The 17,413-nt window shown below is 30.8% G+C and overlaps 1 pseudogene across 1 annotated transcript in view; it reads left to right on the top strand.

Annotated features, from left to right (window-relative positions):
- Window positions 1-5,440: 5,440 nt before the first annotated feature.
- LOC143230190 (CCR4-NOT transcription complex subunit 7-like) overlaps window positions 5,441-17,413 on the top strand; it is a 28,479-nt pseudogene continuing 16,506 nt past the window's right edge. The window contains exons 1-2 of the transcript XR_013016275.1: window positions 5,441-5,586; window positions 13,400-13,719. The product of XR_013016275.1 is annotated as a CCR4-NOT transcription complex subunit 7-like (transcript). The remainder of the gene's footprint in view (window positions 5,587-13,399; window positions 13,720-17,413) is intronic.

Below are 17,413 nucleotides of genomic sequence, written 5' to 3'. Positions count from 1 at the left end.
ATCAAAAATAAATATGTTAACAAAGTAAATTATTGTATTTGTTAAAAATTCAATACTATCGTAAAATTCCTTATTTCTATAGTACTTTGTCCTCTTTCTGGAAGGTATATGTCTAAATAGATACAATTATGTACTCCGAAGATTAAAAGGTATTGTTTCGTATGTTTTTAATTGTGAAATTTTAAATGTCTGATTAATTTGATTGTTCAGGGTTTGTTTTATTTGAACGAAAAGCTACACAATCGGCTTTCTGCGCTTTGCTCATTGCGGGAATTAAACTTCAAAATTTAGCGCTATAATTACAATTATAATATCAGAAACTTCCGACTAAGACACCAGAGGAGGGAGCAAGATCTGATAGTTTGAATTGTTAGATTCTTCAGAACGTAAATCCAAAGTTTGTATAAATCGTAGTCCATACGTACTCTAAATTTTGAAGATGTGGGTTAAATAATACCAGCCCAATATTTAGCAATATTTGTTTTTGACTCGTCATCTTCCCTCTAGTCCATAAGTTCAAAATTAGGGAAGGCTATTCGGAAACAGCTAGTTCTTTGTTCAGCTTTGTGCAAATATTTAGAAACAAACACATCCGAGATTTTAAAGGATAATGGTCTCTCTGTGGGATAGCGGTACGTTTACATAGTTACAACGCTAATATTTGTGGTTCGATTCCTTGCGGACATAGAAAATAGCTCAATGTGACTTTGCCCTGAAAAACAAAAACATTTAAAGGATAATATAATATTTAGTTCACATTTTAAACACATTAAATATTGGTTTCGAGCTTTTAGTGTTCCTTATGTAAGACACCAATTTTTTTATTTTTTGTTAATTACCAGAAAGCTGCACAATGGACTACCTTTAATATTATCATCCTAAAGATCAACTTTTGAATTTTAGCTATATAAGCCTGAAGGCTTATCTCAGAGCTACCATGGACTAAGACGTTAAATTAACCAATATAAAGATGTAGTAATTTTGTCGAATAAAGAAATTTTAAGTTGAAAATATATTTAATAATTTAATAAGAATACATTGTTATAAGACACAATTTTTTACTATCCTAATTTAAATGTTAGTTAGAGGGAGGAATAAGAATGTTCAGATGAAACTAATCCGCCAGTGTCTAAAACGAAGATTAGATTATAAATACAAATGAGTTAGTTAGATGGTTGAGTAAGTTCCCTGTGAAAGAGTGAAGCAACAAGAAAATACAGAGTTGTTTCCTGGCAAAAGAACGAGCCATCATTGTATATTTACACAGGGGCAGTCTTAATTGTTCTGCTCCCCCGGACAGAATTCAGTAAAATGAGATCCCATAATGAGAAGAAAACTCAGAACTATAGTGAAAGGTATATCGTCGGTGGCCTTTCCATGTGTGGAGCACTGGGCATTTGCCAAATTAAATAAGGTTTGGTTTTAGTTTGGTTTTTTAAATTTTGCGTAAAGTTACACGAGGGCTATCTGCCCTAGCCGTCCTTAATTTAGCAGTATATTTGTTTGTTTGTTTAGAATTAAGCACAAAGCTACACAATGGACTATCTGTGCTCTGCCCACCACGGTATGGAAACCCAGTTTTATTTCTAAGTCCGCAGACATACCACTGTGCCACTGGGGGGGCTTTAGCAGTGTAAGACTAGAGGAAGCCAGCTAATCATCACCACCCACCGGCAACTCTTGGACTACTCTTTTACCAACGAATAGTGGGATTGACCATTACATTATAAGGCCCCACGGCTGAGAGGTCGAGCGTGTTTGGTTTGGCTAAATAAGTAACACTCAGTTATGACGAGAAAACCCACTTGTAGAGAAAAAATATATATGTAAAAACGGCTGGTTTGGGTTGAGAAAATTTATTTATGTAGAGGAGCGAACAACACTGCCTATGTATATACGCTTTTGAATCTGTGTTAACTATTGCATATATTAAGTCACTTTTTACAAGTTGATTTTCATATACGTACAGTGCAAATAGCGTGAAAGCGAACGTAATACAGAGTTTTCGGGGCAGCCTATCCATATTTGTGAATGATGAAGGGATGACACCTAACAACCACGCAGGCTTTGATAAACTCAATTACAGTACTTAAATAACATAACGTTAAAAAATATATGAATATGATGACGGTAATAATAATAAATAAGCTAATACGTTAGTGTGAAATAATAAATATATAATATCAGAAAATATTACGTCCTTTATTATTTGCTTAATTTTATTATTTATTTAATTTGTTATTTAATTTTAACAGCACCAGCTTCTCGAAATTGTTATACGTCTATCCAGCTACTTCTGGCTTCAAAATGTTTTTCTTAATTGAGAAAACGCCCTCTACATTTGTACTTGGTAGAATGGGCATACTGAAGTAAAGAAAAAGAGATTTAAAAGTCGGTGAGAGTCTAAATAAAAATATTCAAAGCTTGTGATTAAAAAAAAAAAAAATGGAAGGAAGCATTTCCTTAACCATCAAATCGGTTACGAGTGCATTTATTCTACATTAGCCAACCCTCAAGGCGCTAACAGCAGTGAAGGTTCCAAACATTTGTTGTTCTGTTTCATTTTCTCTTACCGAAAATATGAGCCCATGTGTTTGATGCTTCAAATGACGTTTGGTTGATGAGTTTACCTCCGTCTTCTCTTTTGATACACAGTTAAAAACTTCTGAGTTTCGGGAAATCTTTGTAACTAATTTGTTTTCTTAGATTAAAATATACTTTCTCACTGTAAATATTATCTTTTGACAAAGAACAATTAACACTGCAACAAAACCTTTTGAGACTGGGATTCTCTTGCACTTCCAACAAATTCAAAATAGTTGGGGTCCAGCATAGCCAAGTGGTTAAGGCACTCGACTCGTTATCCGAGGGTCGCGAGTTCGAATCCCTATCACACCAAACATGCTCGCCCTTTCAGCTGTGGGGGCGTTGTAATGTACGATCAATCCCACTATTCGTTGGTAAAAGAGTAGCCCAAGAGCTGGCGGTAGGTGGTGATGACTACTTGCTTTCTCTCTAGTCTTACACTGCTAAATTAGGGACGGCTAGCGCAGATAACCCTTGTGTAACTTTGCACGAAATTCAAACCAAAATAGTTTTTTTATGTGAATACATAAAACAGTTTCAATTCTGAAAAAATACGTTCACGGCAGGAGCTGCATCGTGGACACTTTTTATTGTTTTCATAAGTAAAATATAACGTAAGTACAATTATATACAATATATTATATAAGATATAAAATTATATGTTAATATATTACCAGCGAAAGTACCTGTTTCCATTATCGGGAAGTGCTAAAGTTAGTCTATAAATTTAAATTAATTAATGAACTTTAAAATGGTTCATTGTATTCCACCAATGGTGTCACTCAGAGTGTTTTGTTTGTTTGTTTGGTAATTTCGCACAAAGCTACTCGAGGGCTATCTGTGCTAGCCGTCCCTAATTTAGCAGTGTAAGACTAGAGGGAAGGCAGCTAGTCATCACCACCCACCGCCAACTCTTGGGCTACTCTTTTACCAACGAATAGTGGGATTGACCGTCACATTATACACCCCCACGGCTGGGAGGGCGAGCATGTTTAGCGCGACGCGGGCGCGAACCCGCGACCCTCGGATTACGAGTTGCACGCCTTACGCGCTAGGCCATGCCGGGCCAGTCACTCAGAGCTAAACCTCTGAGCTTAATAAAACGACCGATTACCGCGAAAAGTAATTGTTGACCATTTTGGTCCTACTAAGAGACAATCAACAATAACATACTCGTATAGTAAATCTACATTTTTATTATTTAAGTTATGTCACATTTTGAAATATGAATGATTACTTTATAACAATTTAATTTAGAATATCCTGCTTGTGAAATAACATTTACCATCATCATTATTCATGTTTAATAGTTTCACTTTGAGTTAACTTCCTGATAAAGCATGTTTTAATACAATTTACAGCTTTTACAGTAAAACAGATTAGTTTTAGAACAAGTACAACGTTTCAATCACTCGTGCGAACATTATCAAGTAAACAAGTTTTTACAGTAATGTGTATGTGTTTTCTTACAGTAAAGCCACATCAGGCTATCTGCTGTGTCCACCGAGGGGAATCGAGCCCCTGATTTTAGTGTTGTAAATTTGTAGACTTACCGTTGTCCCAGTGGGGATATTTTTATAGTAAAGAACGTTTTAGTATGTAAATCAACATTCAACAACCTACATAAATTCTATAATTGATTGCTGTTACTTATTCATGTAAATATCAATTCGCGTAAATTTTCAGATAATTTATGTATGGCTGAACAAACAAACAAAAACAAAGGTGAATAAATTTGTAAAAAATTGGGAATATTTTATGCAAAATATTTACATAAGCTTAGGAATGCATAAGGAATTAACGGTCAAAGGTATATGGAAATGTTCCTGAGTATTTGTTAAACTTGTTGGATTGTTTGATATTATTAATAAAGTTTCTTTGACTTTCCTTCTGTTATTGTCGGGCTTACGGTTTAGTATTGTGACGTTCTGTTCAGAAGAAACTGTGTTTATTTTTTTACTCGTATGCTCATGGACTTTGAACCCGTCACACCAAACATGCTCGCCTTTTCAGTCGGGGGGCGTTATAACGTGACGGTCAATCCCACTATTCGTCGGTAAAAGAGTAGCCTAATAGTTGACGATGGGTGGTGATGACTTCCCTTTCCTCTAGTCTTACACTACTAAATTAGAGGACGAGCATATTAAGGGGCAAGCATATTTGGTGCGACGGGGATCCTAATCCTCGACCCTCAGATTACGAGTCGAACGTCTTAGCCCACTTGGCCATGATGGATCACCTATCTAGACAGACTCTCGACATGATCCAATATGTTTTCCATGGTTTCTCCTCCCCTTCAATTTTCGAGTTACAATTTTTTCTTCCTTCATATCGTGTCCAAGAAACTCCAACCGTCTTTTTATTATGTTAGTATTAATATTCACTAGCTTCCTTCAGTTTGTTTTGGTTTGTTTGTTTTGGAATTTCGCACAAAGCTACTCGAGGGCTATCTGTGCTAGCCGTCCCTAATTTAGCAGTGTAAGACTAGAGGGAAGGCAGCTAGTCATCACCACCCACCGCCAACTCTTGGGCTACTCTTTTACCAACGAATAGTGGGATTGACCGTAACATTATAACGCCTCCACGGCTGGGAGGGCGAGCATGTTTGGCGCGACTCGGGCGCGAACCCGCGACCCTCAGATTACGAAGCGCACGCCTTAACGCGCTAGGCCATGCCAGGCCTTAGCTTCCTTCAGCAACCTGATGTTAACAATATTGATATATCATAAAAATAATAAAAAATAACAGATACAAACTTACAGTAATAAAGTTGTAATTTATCTATCAAAATTATTTTTTTTGTTTGCGCGTTCTTGACACAGGTGTAATTCAGTTCTTTGTTGGTGTTTTGCTTTTTTTATTCACCTTTATACATACAATCTCAAGTTTTACATTTTCAACAGGGGGCTGCATATTTAATCAAATTTTTATATTTTAGGCTTAACTGTAAGTGGTGTTAAAGAGGACGTAGGGTAATTGTAAGATTGAGTTAGGTGGAAAGTGAGTTATTTTTTCTATTTCGCTTTTAGTTTTTATGGAACATATGCAAAGAAGTTTAAACCTAGACCGTATTACTCATGTTTTCTTAAGATTTCTGACAAATTGACATAGCCTTTTCAAAATTCAAATCATTTTCGGTTGTTAAACTTATAAATAATTTTGTATTTGATTCACTCTGAAAAGAAAGAACTACAGCACATATAACTTAAGTTACAATATATAGGCCTACAAAATGACAATTTAGTTCAGCTTGATATTTGCAGTGATGCTAAGTATAAAAATCATATGTGATGGTTTTTTATTTTAATTTATTTTTGTGATTGTAAAATCACTAAATCATTTTACTTCAATTTTAAATTGTAAATGGAACTTGATTGGAAAACATCGTTATGGTGTGAATGCTTTTTTGTAGGTGATAGAACTGATTATAATTAATTATACTTGTGACATATGACCTTAGCATGCGTATTAGCATGACTCATGGGCATATGATGTCTTAAACTCTAAAGTGCTTATTTAATCAGTTCATTTGGGTTTTTCTAAAACAAGTTTCAACTCTGCCTTATCGTTTTTGATATTATTGGCTTTGCTGTAATTTGCTTAAATATTGTATTTTGATCTAAACATTAGTTATTATATTGTTTATATTAATAATACTATCTTTAGTAATAGTTCATGTAGCTTCTACATGATACAGACCACTACTGGCAAAAACGGTAATGATACAGTTTAGTAAATTTGAAAGTTATGATTGGAGATTTATATGCTTAAATAGATAACATATATTGACCAGTCAGCATAAAACCATTAAAAAGCAAAAACCATGACAATCATAAGATTATAAATTAGTATTTCATAATAAAACTGATTTTATTAAATGGAGTTTATATTTAAAATTTACAAGAAACGTTTGTATGCTAAGTTGCACTGAGAAGAGAATTTTCCCATCTAATGTGTTAAACTGGTTTTATAACTAAGATTTCTGTTCTTCAGACTTCATTAAGATAGATGACTAATGGGAGTGCAACACTGGACCTGAATTTTGTTGAATATCTAATCTGAAGTTGTTAAAAATAAATTGGAAATTTGTATAAGCATTAATTTCATGAAATTTGTTCTGTTGAAGGCAGGATAACAGACTTGTTAATACCAGTCATAAGTAGGCCTAATTGATAATGAAGTTACCTTAAGTAACTTACAAGAATATCTTAATCAACCCTGTAGCCATATATATATTATAACTCAACATACTAGGTATATTTTCAAGAAATTTATCAAGCCCTTAGTGTAAGCCTCAAGATCTATTGCATATAAAAAAACAATTTTTTAAATTAAGTATTTAAGGTAAAGGTTCCTCAAAATACTAATTTTTTTTATTACAGCAGTTTTCGTAGAATAATTTCTAGATCTTCCTAAGTAAACACCACAAGGTTTTTAGTAAGAGGGAGAAACTTTGTACTTCATTTCATATTTTCTCTAAGTTTGGTAAAATAATTTCCAGTGAAAGATGAGAAACATAAAAATGCTTTTTCTACAAGAATGGAGATTGCAACAGACAGTAACAGTTATCTTAAGAGCTATAAGTCTCTTTCATCAAATGCTTTCAATTAAGTTCCAAGTTTTTGATATTTATATTTTAATTTATTGTGTCCATCACACCTGAAGGGAACCTATTCCAAAGGTTATTCTGTTAGAGAAATAAATACGTCTTAGCTGAAGATGACTCCTACCCTGCCATAGTTTGTGCATACCCTTGTCCTACCATTTTAACCATTAAATACCAAAAAAAAAATGATACATGAACACTACCAATTCTCTTAACTATTTTACTATGGACTTTGTGTAACATACATGAGTTTGTCTACACATTTGCACATGTTAAGTATTTGCCCTATAACTTTATACAGCTTGTATATCTTCACAAAATTTGGTAAACCTTTAGTAAAGATTACAAGTATTTTGTACACAAAAACTCAGATTTTTAATGAAATATTTTTATTAAAGATTTGTTTCTGAAAATAGTTTATTTCATTACTATTCTGAGTGCAAAGTAATTCCATGTTATAATTAAAAACTATACTTCATCCCAAAATTCTCAGATGTTATTTGCATAATCTCTTAAACCTCCTATACACATATCAAGTATTTGTTTTCGAAAATACTTTGTTTTGTTGTTCTTTTCTACCCTAACTGTGGAGTCTGCCACTTGACCGATGACCAACCTCATAACCATCATAAAAAAATTAGAAAATATAAATGGTGTTTTTTTCATGATTGAATGACTACATATAACATGAAACTACAAATGTTTAGTCTAAGTAGCTTAAATCTCATAAAACTAAATGTTTATATTAACCTTACAGTCATGCCTACCTGACACTACATAACTTGCATTGACACAGTGCATGTGCATTCATGCTATGTATCCAGTAATATAAAACTGACCTTTAGTCTTCCTTATCTTGGCTGTGTTTTAGTGGACTTGTATTTTGTAATATACAGTCTCATTTCAATTATTATTACATATATATGTATATTATTACTATTTAGAAATAAATTGTTAACCTAATTTTTTTAAATATAGAATAATAAATCAAGAAGTGAACTAAATAATTATCTCTTCTCACCACAACTTTTGAACTCGGTTGTTGTTGGACATAGGTTTTTAAGCCTTTTAAAATTTTGCACATGGAAGGTATATATATTTTTTTAATATGCAGTTGAACAACCAAAACATCATAAATAACTATGTTGATACCACAGAATTCTACTATAATTTATTGAACTTAGTAACTAAGAGGTATTTAGATACTAAAAAATATGAAACTCTGAACAAACTAAAGACACTACTTACCTTCTTGAAAACTTTGTTTCATAGAATATGGTAGCCTTTTAACAGAGTAAGATAACTGAGGTAACCTCTGTGGATACATTCTAACCTGTTGATTGATTATTCACGTGCCATATATTAAAAGTACACAAGGGACCATTTCCAAAAATGGAAAGAGGTGAACATGAGTTTGTTTGATTCAGTACATAAGTCATATGTCAGTGAAATAAAGAGATATGAAGTTCTTATTTTATATTCTAGCTTGTTAATATTGAAAATTTGAGTTTCCCATTTATACAAGACTACAAACTTGGTATTTTGACATGGCAAACATCTAATTTTAAACAGTGCTGCATTCAACATACCTCATGAATTGCAAAAAAACTGATATTTTGGTGTGTTATTTTATTATTTACTTTTAAACTCGGAAATTAACTGATATATAATATTAAAGTTTGAATTATCTACAATTTTATTCAAATCGTGCTGACATAAATTCATAAAATAATAGGTAATAAAATTTTGAATGCACGACCTTTGACTTGTGACCCATCGTAAAAGGGTTAACAGACTTAAACACGCCAATAAGATCTCTTCTAATGCTTTTTTTTTCAAGAGAAAATAAATATATAGTTCTCGTCCTATCCTTGTTTAGCAATCTTTCTATTTTTAATCTTATTAGTAGCCTCTGAACCTTATCTGACAATTCATTGTGATTTTTAATGCAAGTAGTCCAAACCTAAACAGTGTTTCAAATGAGTCCTAATAAATGACCTGTATGATAATTATATCCTCGACTTGAATTTTCTTTATTTTTGTAAAATCAACCTAAAATTGCATGTTTGTACCACTAAAAATGTCATGTTGTTTAAAAGTGACCAATGAAAAACCAGTATCTGTTAAGATGGTGGTCCTTCCTGTTGTACTTTTAAATTCTGATGAATCACATGCATTACTTTATGATACTTAAAACAATTTAATAAGAGTTTTCAAGTGGCCCGGCATGGCCAAGCTTGTTAAGGCGTGCGACTCGTAATCTGATGGTCGCGGGTTTGAATACCCGTTGCGCCAAACTTGCTCACCCTTTCAGCTGTGGGGGCATTATAATGTGATGGTCAATCCCACTATTTGTTGGTAAAAGAGTAGCCCAAGAGTTGGCGGTGGGTGGTGATGACTAGCTGCTTTCCCTTTAGTCTTACACTACTAAATTAGGGATGGCAAGCACAGATAGCCCTCGAGTAGCTTTGTGGGAAATTCAAAAAACAAACAAACAAGAGTTCTCAACACTAGCCCAGAGATGACGTATCTGTAACGTTAATATGAGCTCTGTTAGTAACAGCCCTCGGTTTTCTTCTCTTAAACTGATTTTGGATACTGTGGGCTAACCTACCTGCTGCACACACAGAAATGTGTTTTTATGTACCACTTGATCAAAGTCATACAAAATGTACATGAATATCTTCAATGTAAACAATTATGCAAGGTTTACTCCTAATAAAGCTAAGTTGTATAATATTGTATTCAAGTAGAAGTGGAGCTATAACAGATGGTGGTTAAAAACTTTCTTAGAAACTATAATACAAGTGCATCCAGTACTAGAAGTTAGTAATGAAATTATTTGAATTCCAACATGTTTAATATACTCTTTTGCATATATATTTTTCTTAAGTAGTACTGTTTCTAAATCAGTTGTAGTTTTATAAAGCAAAATGTTTCTGTGGTTTAGTTATTCACTTGTAGTAGTTGTATCTGTTAAATGGTTATATTGGGATTTGCTTATAAACATTGGTAGTAGTTGTTACTGTTAATTGTGTAGGTTTTAATAAACTTGTAAACATTGGTAGTAGTTGTAACTGTTAATTGTGTATGTTTTGATTTACTTATTATAAACATTGGTAGTAGTTGTAACTGTTAATTGTGTATGTTTTGATTTACTTATTATAAACATTGGTAGTAGTTGTAACTGTTAATTGTGTATGTTTTGATTTATTTATTGTAAACATTGGTAGTAGTTGTAACTGTTAATTGTGTATGTTTTGATTTACTTATTATAAACATTGGTAGTAGTTGGAACTGCTAATTGGTTATATTTTTATTTATTTATTATAAACATTGGTAGTAGTTGTAACTGGTAATTGTGTATGTTTTGATTTATTTATTGTAAACATTGGTAGTAGTTGTAACTGTTAATTGTGTAGGTTTTGATAAACTTATTATAAACATTGGTAGTAGTTGTAACTGCTTATTGTGTAGGTTTTGATAAATAAAACACTATGAAATGCTTCAGTTCAGCACCAACCAGTTATACAAAGTATACATCTATACTATCTGTTTTCAACACAACAGTATCTTTATCACACCATCTTGTTTCAGTACTTTTGAGTGTCCAGATTATGAAAGTAAGGGTTTAACACCCCTTTCTCCCTGGTTCTGGTGCATCTGTTGGCAGAAACACACTTGTATCTTGATGTTTGAAGAAAGTAAACAGGAGTGTACATTCCCAGAAAGTGAAGGTCTCAGCACCCTGTATAACTTGTATTTTCACTCTAATAGGACATTAGTTCCAACTTTGGTGTCATGAAATATTAATTGAAAACTGTTTATATCCAAGAAGAATTGAGTGTAACTTAAAAGTTACTTCAGTTGTAAATATCTCAGTAAGGATTTTAAAAGTTACAGTCATTTGTGGTGTAAGTTTTAACTGTTACATTACTTCAGTCCTCAGTATATTGTAGTCAGAATGGAAGTTTTAATTGTTACATTACTTCAGTCCTCAGTATATTGTAGTTAGAATGGAAGTTTTAATTGTTACATTACTTCAGTCCTCAGTCCTCAGTATATTGTAGTTAGAATGGAAGTTTTAATTGTTACATTACTTCAGTCCTCAGTATATTGTAGTTAGAATGGAAGTTTTAATTGTTACATTACTTCAGTCCTCAGTATATTGTAGTTAGAATGGAAGTTTTAATTGTTACATTACTTCAGTCATCAGTATATTGTATTTAGAACATATTAACTGTTACATTACTTCAGTCCTCAGTATATTGTAGTTAGAATGGAAGTTTTAATTGTTACATTACTTCAGTCCTCAGTATATTGTAGTTAGAATGGAAGTTTTAACTGTTACATTACTTCAGTCCTCAGTATATTGTAGTTAGAATGGAAGTTTTAACTGTTACATTACTTCAGTCCTCAGTATATTGTAGTTAGAATGGAAGTTTTAATTGTTACATTACTTCAGTCCTCAGTATATTGTAGTTAGAATGGAAGTTTTAATTGTTACATTACTTCAGTCCTCAGTATATTGTAGTTAGAATGGAAGTTTTAATTGTTACATTACTTCAGTCCTCAGTATATTGTAGTTAGAATGGAAGTTTTAATTGTTACATTACTTCAGTCCTCAGTATATTGTAGTTAGAATGGAAGTTTTAACTGTTACATTACTTCAGTCCTCAGTATATTGTACTTAGAACATATTAATTGTTACATTACTTTAGTCATCAGTATATTGTATTTAGAACATATTAACTGTTACATTACTTCAGTCCTCAGTATATTGTAGTTAGAATGGAAGTTTTAATCGTTACATTACTTCAGTCATCAGTATATTGTACTTAGAACATATTAATTGTTACATTACTTCAGTCATCAGTATATTGTATTTAGAACATTTTAATTGTTACATTACTTCAGTCATCAGTATATTGTATTTAGAACATATTAATTGTTACATTACTTCAGTCATCAGTATATTGTTGTTAGAACATATTAACTGTTACATTACTTCAGTCCTCAGTATATTGTAGTTAGAATGGAAGTTTTAATTGTTACATTACTTCAGTCATCAGTATATTGTACTTAGAACATATTAATTGTTACATTACTTCAGTCATCAGTATATTGTATTTAGAACATTTTAATTGTTACATTACTTCAGTCATCAGTATATTGTATTTAGAACATATTAATTGTTACATTACTTCAGTCATCAGTATATTGTTGTTAGAACATATTAATTGTTACATTACTTCAGTTATCAGTATATTGTAATCATAATGCGAGTGTTGACTGAGATGAATTCACTTTGTTCTCAATATCATAGTTACAATTTAGGTTTCTTTTATCTTTGAGTAGAATATTTTGAAAATATTTAATTTGTCTACTGTTCCTAAAATTGGTGTTTCTCAGTTGAAAAGTGTTTGTTTTGTATCGTTAAAAAATATTTATGATTTTTTAAATATACCTGTTTGTTTTTTTAAATTTCTGATGTATTTCATGTTAAAAGAAATGTATTCTTTAGAATGTTAATACAGTTTATGATGTTCATTAATTAATTTTATTTGTTGGATTTGTTCTTGTGATTTTACTTTCAGTAAGTAAATTTTTTGAATTGTAAAACCCAACAAGAAGTACATTTACAGTAAACTTCCAGTTGTTAAATAAAATATGAGAATGAAGTGTTACAAGGTGTTCCAACTCTTGGTATAAGTTAGGAAGTGTTGTAACTATAGAGCACCAGCCAGTGAAAAAATCGTAAAGTTGAAATATGTAGTTGTGATGTATCTTTAAAAAAGATACAGTGTATAATACACCCCTCTTATTGTTGTGGTAGTTGGAAAGTAGAATTAGATAATTTAATTTCTTACTGACTGACTCATTTATACAGTAGGTATGTGAACCTGACCATATATATTAAACAAAAGTTCTGTGATATATGCATACTGTATTTTTTCAGATCTAAATACTGTAAATAATTACTAAACAAATGTTTAATTTATGCAGTAAATAATTAAAGAGGTTAAGTGTTAGGATGATAACATATAATTACTTCCATAAGTAATTAGGGTTGGCACAATACTAGGGTTAAAGTTTTTGAAACAACAGACTTTCAGAGCAGTTTGAGAAATTAATACCAACATAAGTGTTTCATGTCAGTAACTAGTCTGAACATGTTTGTTATATCATACGTATTATGTTTTATAGGTTGTGCATCTACAAAACCTAATTAGTGTGTATATGAAGAAGTGCCAAGACGAAAGGTCCAATTTGTAACGAGCCTCGAGTGTGAAGTTTGGAACGTGATCATGATATATCTACTCTGAGGGTGTTATAAGGAATTACACATCGGAACAATGCCAGTTCCATCAGGACCAGCAACTGTTCCTGACCACGTAAACCAAGAAAGTCCTGACCCACGTTTTTCCAATGCAGCTTGTGGTATTCGTGACGTGTGGGCCTGCAATTTGGAAGATGAATTCAAGGTTATTCGACAGGTCATCCAAAAGTACAACTATGTTGCCATGGTGAGGATTCTTTAGATAATTTACATTAACAGTTATTGTCCCAATAAATTAATAAATTATATATAACCATCTCATAGTGTTGTTAATTTCAGAAGTTTATGAACCATTAAAAGTTATTGTATTAGAAGAGTATTATTTATATAAATATTATATAGTTTTTCATAATCATAAGATGTTTCCTTGATGATTCTTCATGGTTAGTATTATAAGTCTGTTTTAGTTATGTATTTAAAATTTCTATACTTTCTTCATTCTGATTGAAGTAAGTTAATGAACATTGGATAGTACTTCTGACACCAAAATAGACAAGAAAACAGCAAAATAATCTCAAGCCATTTATGTAACTAAGTAACATATTGTTAGAAGTGGATAATTTGATCACTGATTAACCCTTTCTCGATGGGTCACAGGTCAAAGGCCATGTTATCATGCTTGATGACTTGCATTCAAAATTTTATTAAACTTCTATTTTATAAATTTATGTCAATAAGTTTTGAATCAAATTGTAGATTATAATTCAAACTTTAATATCATATATGAGTTAATTTCTTAATTTAAAAGTAAATATTAAAATAACATAAATTTTAGTGAGTCATGTGGTATGTTGAATGCAGAACTGTTTAAGATTAGATGTTTTTGTTGTCAAAATACAGGTCTGCAATTCCTCTTCTAAATCCCTTGGGGCTAATTGTGTTTCGAAATTAGGAATTTTTCAGATTTTAGAAGAAATGTATCACCCCCATAGGGTTTAGAGCAGCACCCCATAATCAAACATTAATACTGCAACAAAAACATATTAATACTCACACTAAGTGGATTAGATAAAGACTACAACTACTACTACAGTATATTTATCAAGTAATATACTGATAAATTGTGGGATAATTACAGACCATACATTATATAAAACATTTTTAACAATAACATATTAATAGTGACACTAAGTGGATGAGATAAAGACTACAACTACTACTACAGTATATTTATAAAGTAATATACTGATAAATAGTGGGATAATTACAAACCATACATTATCTAAAACATTTCCAACAAAAACATGTTAATACTCACACTAAGTGGATTAGATAAAGACTACAACTACTACTACAGTATATTTATAAAGTAATATACTGATAAATAGTGGGATAATTACAGACTATATGTTATCTAAAACATTTCTAAGAAAAACATATTAATACTCACTAAGTGGATTAGATAAAGACTACGACTACTAATACAGTATATTTATAAAGTAATATACTGATAAATTGTGGGATAATTACAGACAATACATTATTTAAAACATTTCCAACAAAAACATATTAATACCGACACTAAGTGGATTAGATAAAGACTACAACTACTAATACAGTGTATTTATAAAGTAATATACTGATAAATAGTGGGATAATTACAGACCATACATTATCTAAAACATTTCGAACAAAAACATATTAATACCGACACTAAGTGGATTAGATAAAGACTACTACTACAGTATATTTATAAAGTAATATACTGATGAATAGTGGGATAATTACAAACCATACATTATCTAAAACATTTCCTACAAAAACATATTAATTCTCACTAAGTGGATTAGATAAAGACTACAACTACTACTACAGTATATTTATAAAGTAATATACTGATAAATAGTGGGATAATTACAGACCATACATTATCTAAAACATTTCTAACAAAACATATTAATACTGACACTAAGTGGATTAGATAAAGACTACAACTACTACTACAGTATATTTATAAAGTAATATACTGATAAATAGTGGGATAATTACAGACCATACATTATCTAAAACATTTCTAACAAAAACATATTAATACTGACACTAAGTGGATTAGATAAAGACTACAACTACTACTACAGTATATTTATAAAGTAATATACTGATAAATAGTGGGATAATTACAGACCATACATTATCTAAAACATTTCCAACAAAAACATATTAATACTCACTAAGTGGATTAGATAAAGACTACAACTACTACTACAGTATATTTATAAAGTAATATACTGATAAATAGTGGGATAATTACAAACCATACATTATCTAAAACATTTCCAACAAAAACATATTAATTCTGACACTAAGTGGATTAGATAAAGACTACAACTACTACTACAGTATATTTATAAAGTAATATACTGATAAATAGTGGGATAATTACAGACAATACATTATCTAAAACATTTCCAACAAAAACATATTAATTCTGACACTAAGTGGATTAGATAAAGACTACAACTACTACTACAGTATATTTATAAAGTAATATACTGATAAATAGTGGGATAATTACAGACAATACATTATCTAAAACATTTCCAACAAAAACATATTAATTCTGACACTAAGTGGATTAGATAAAGACTACAACTACTACTACAGTATATTTATAAAGTAATATACTGATAAATAGTGGGATAATTACAGACAATACATTATCTAAAACATTTCCAACAAAAACATATTAATACTCACACTAAGTGGATTAGATAAAGACTACAACTACTACTACAGTGTATTTATAAAGTAATATACTGATAAATAGTGGGATAATTACAAACCATACATTATCTAAAACATTTCCAACAAAAACATATTAATACTCACTATGTGGATTATATAAACACTATTACTACTACTACAGTGTATTTATAAAGTAATATACTGATAAATAGTGGGATAATTACAAACCATACATTATCTAAAACATTTCCAACAAAAACATATTAATTCTGACACTAAGTGGATTAGATGAAGACTACAACTACTACTACAGTATATTTATAAAGTAATATACTGATAAATAGTGGGATAATTATAAACCATACATTATCTAAAACATTTCCAACAAAAACATATTAATACTCACTAAGTGGATTAGATAAAGACTACAACTACTACTACAGTATATTTATAAAGTAATATACTGATGAATAGTGGGATAATTACAAACCATACATTATCTAAAACATTTCCAACAAAAACATGTTAATACTCACACTAAGTGGATTAGATAAAGACTACAACTACTACTACAGTATATTTATAAAGTAATATACTGATAAATAGTGGGATAATTACAGACTATATGTTATCTAAAACATTTCCAACAAAAACATATTAATACTGATACTAAGTGGATTAGATGAAGACTACAACTACTACTACAGTATATTTATAAAGTAATATACTGATAAATAGTGGGATAATTACAAACCATACATTATCTAAAACATTTCCAACAAAAAAACATATTAATTCTGACACTAAGTGGATTAGATAAAGACTACAACTACTACTACAGTATATTTATAAAGTAATATACTGATAAATAGTGGGATAATTACAGACTATATGTTATCTAAAACATTTCCAACAAAAACATATTAATACTGATACTAAGTGGATTAGATGAAGACTACAACTACTACTACAGTATATTTATAAAGTAATATACTGATAAATAGTGGGATAATTACAAACCATACATTATCTAAAACATTTCCAACAAAAACATATTAATTCTGACACTAAGTGGATTAGATAAAGACTACAACTACTACTACAGTATATTTATAAAGTAATATACTGATAAATAGTGGGATAATTACAAACCATACATTATCTAAAACATTTCCAACAAAAACATATTAATTCTG

The sequence above is a fragment of the Tachypleus tridentatus genome, chromosome 10 (genome assembly GCF_004210375.1).
Source record: "Tachypleus tridentatus isolate NWPU-2018 chromosome 10, ASM421037v1, whole genome shotgun sequence".
Lineage (NCBI taxonomy): Eukaryota > Metazoa > Arthropoda > Merostomata > Xiphosura > Limulidae > Tachypleus > Tachypleus tridentatus.
This window is presented reverse-complemented; position numbering and strand designations above follow the sequence as displayed.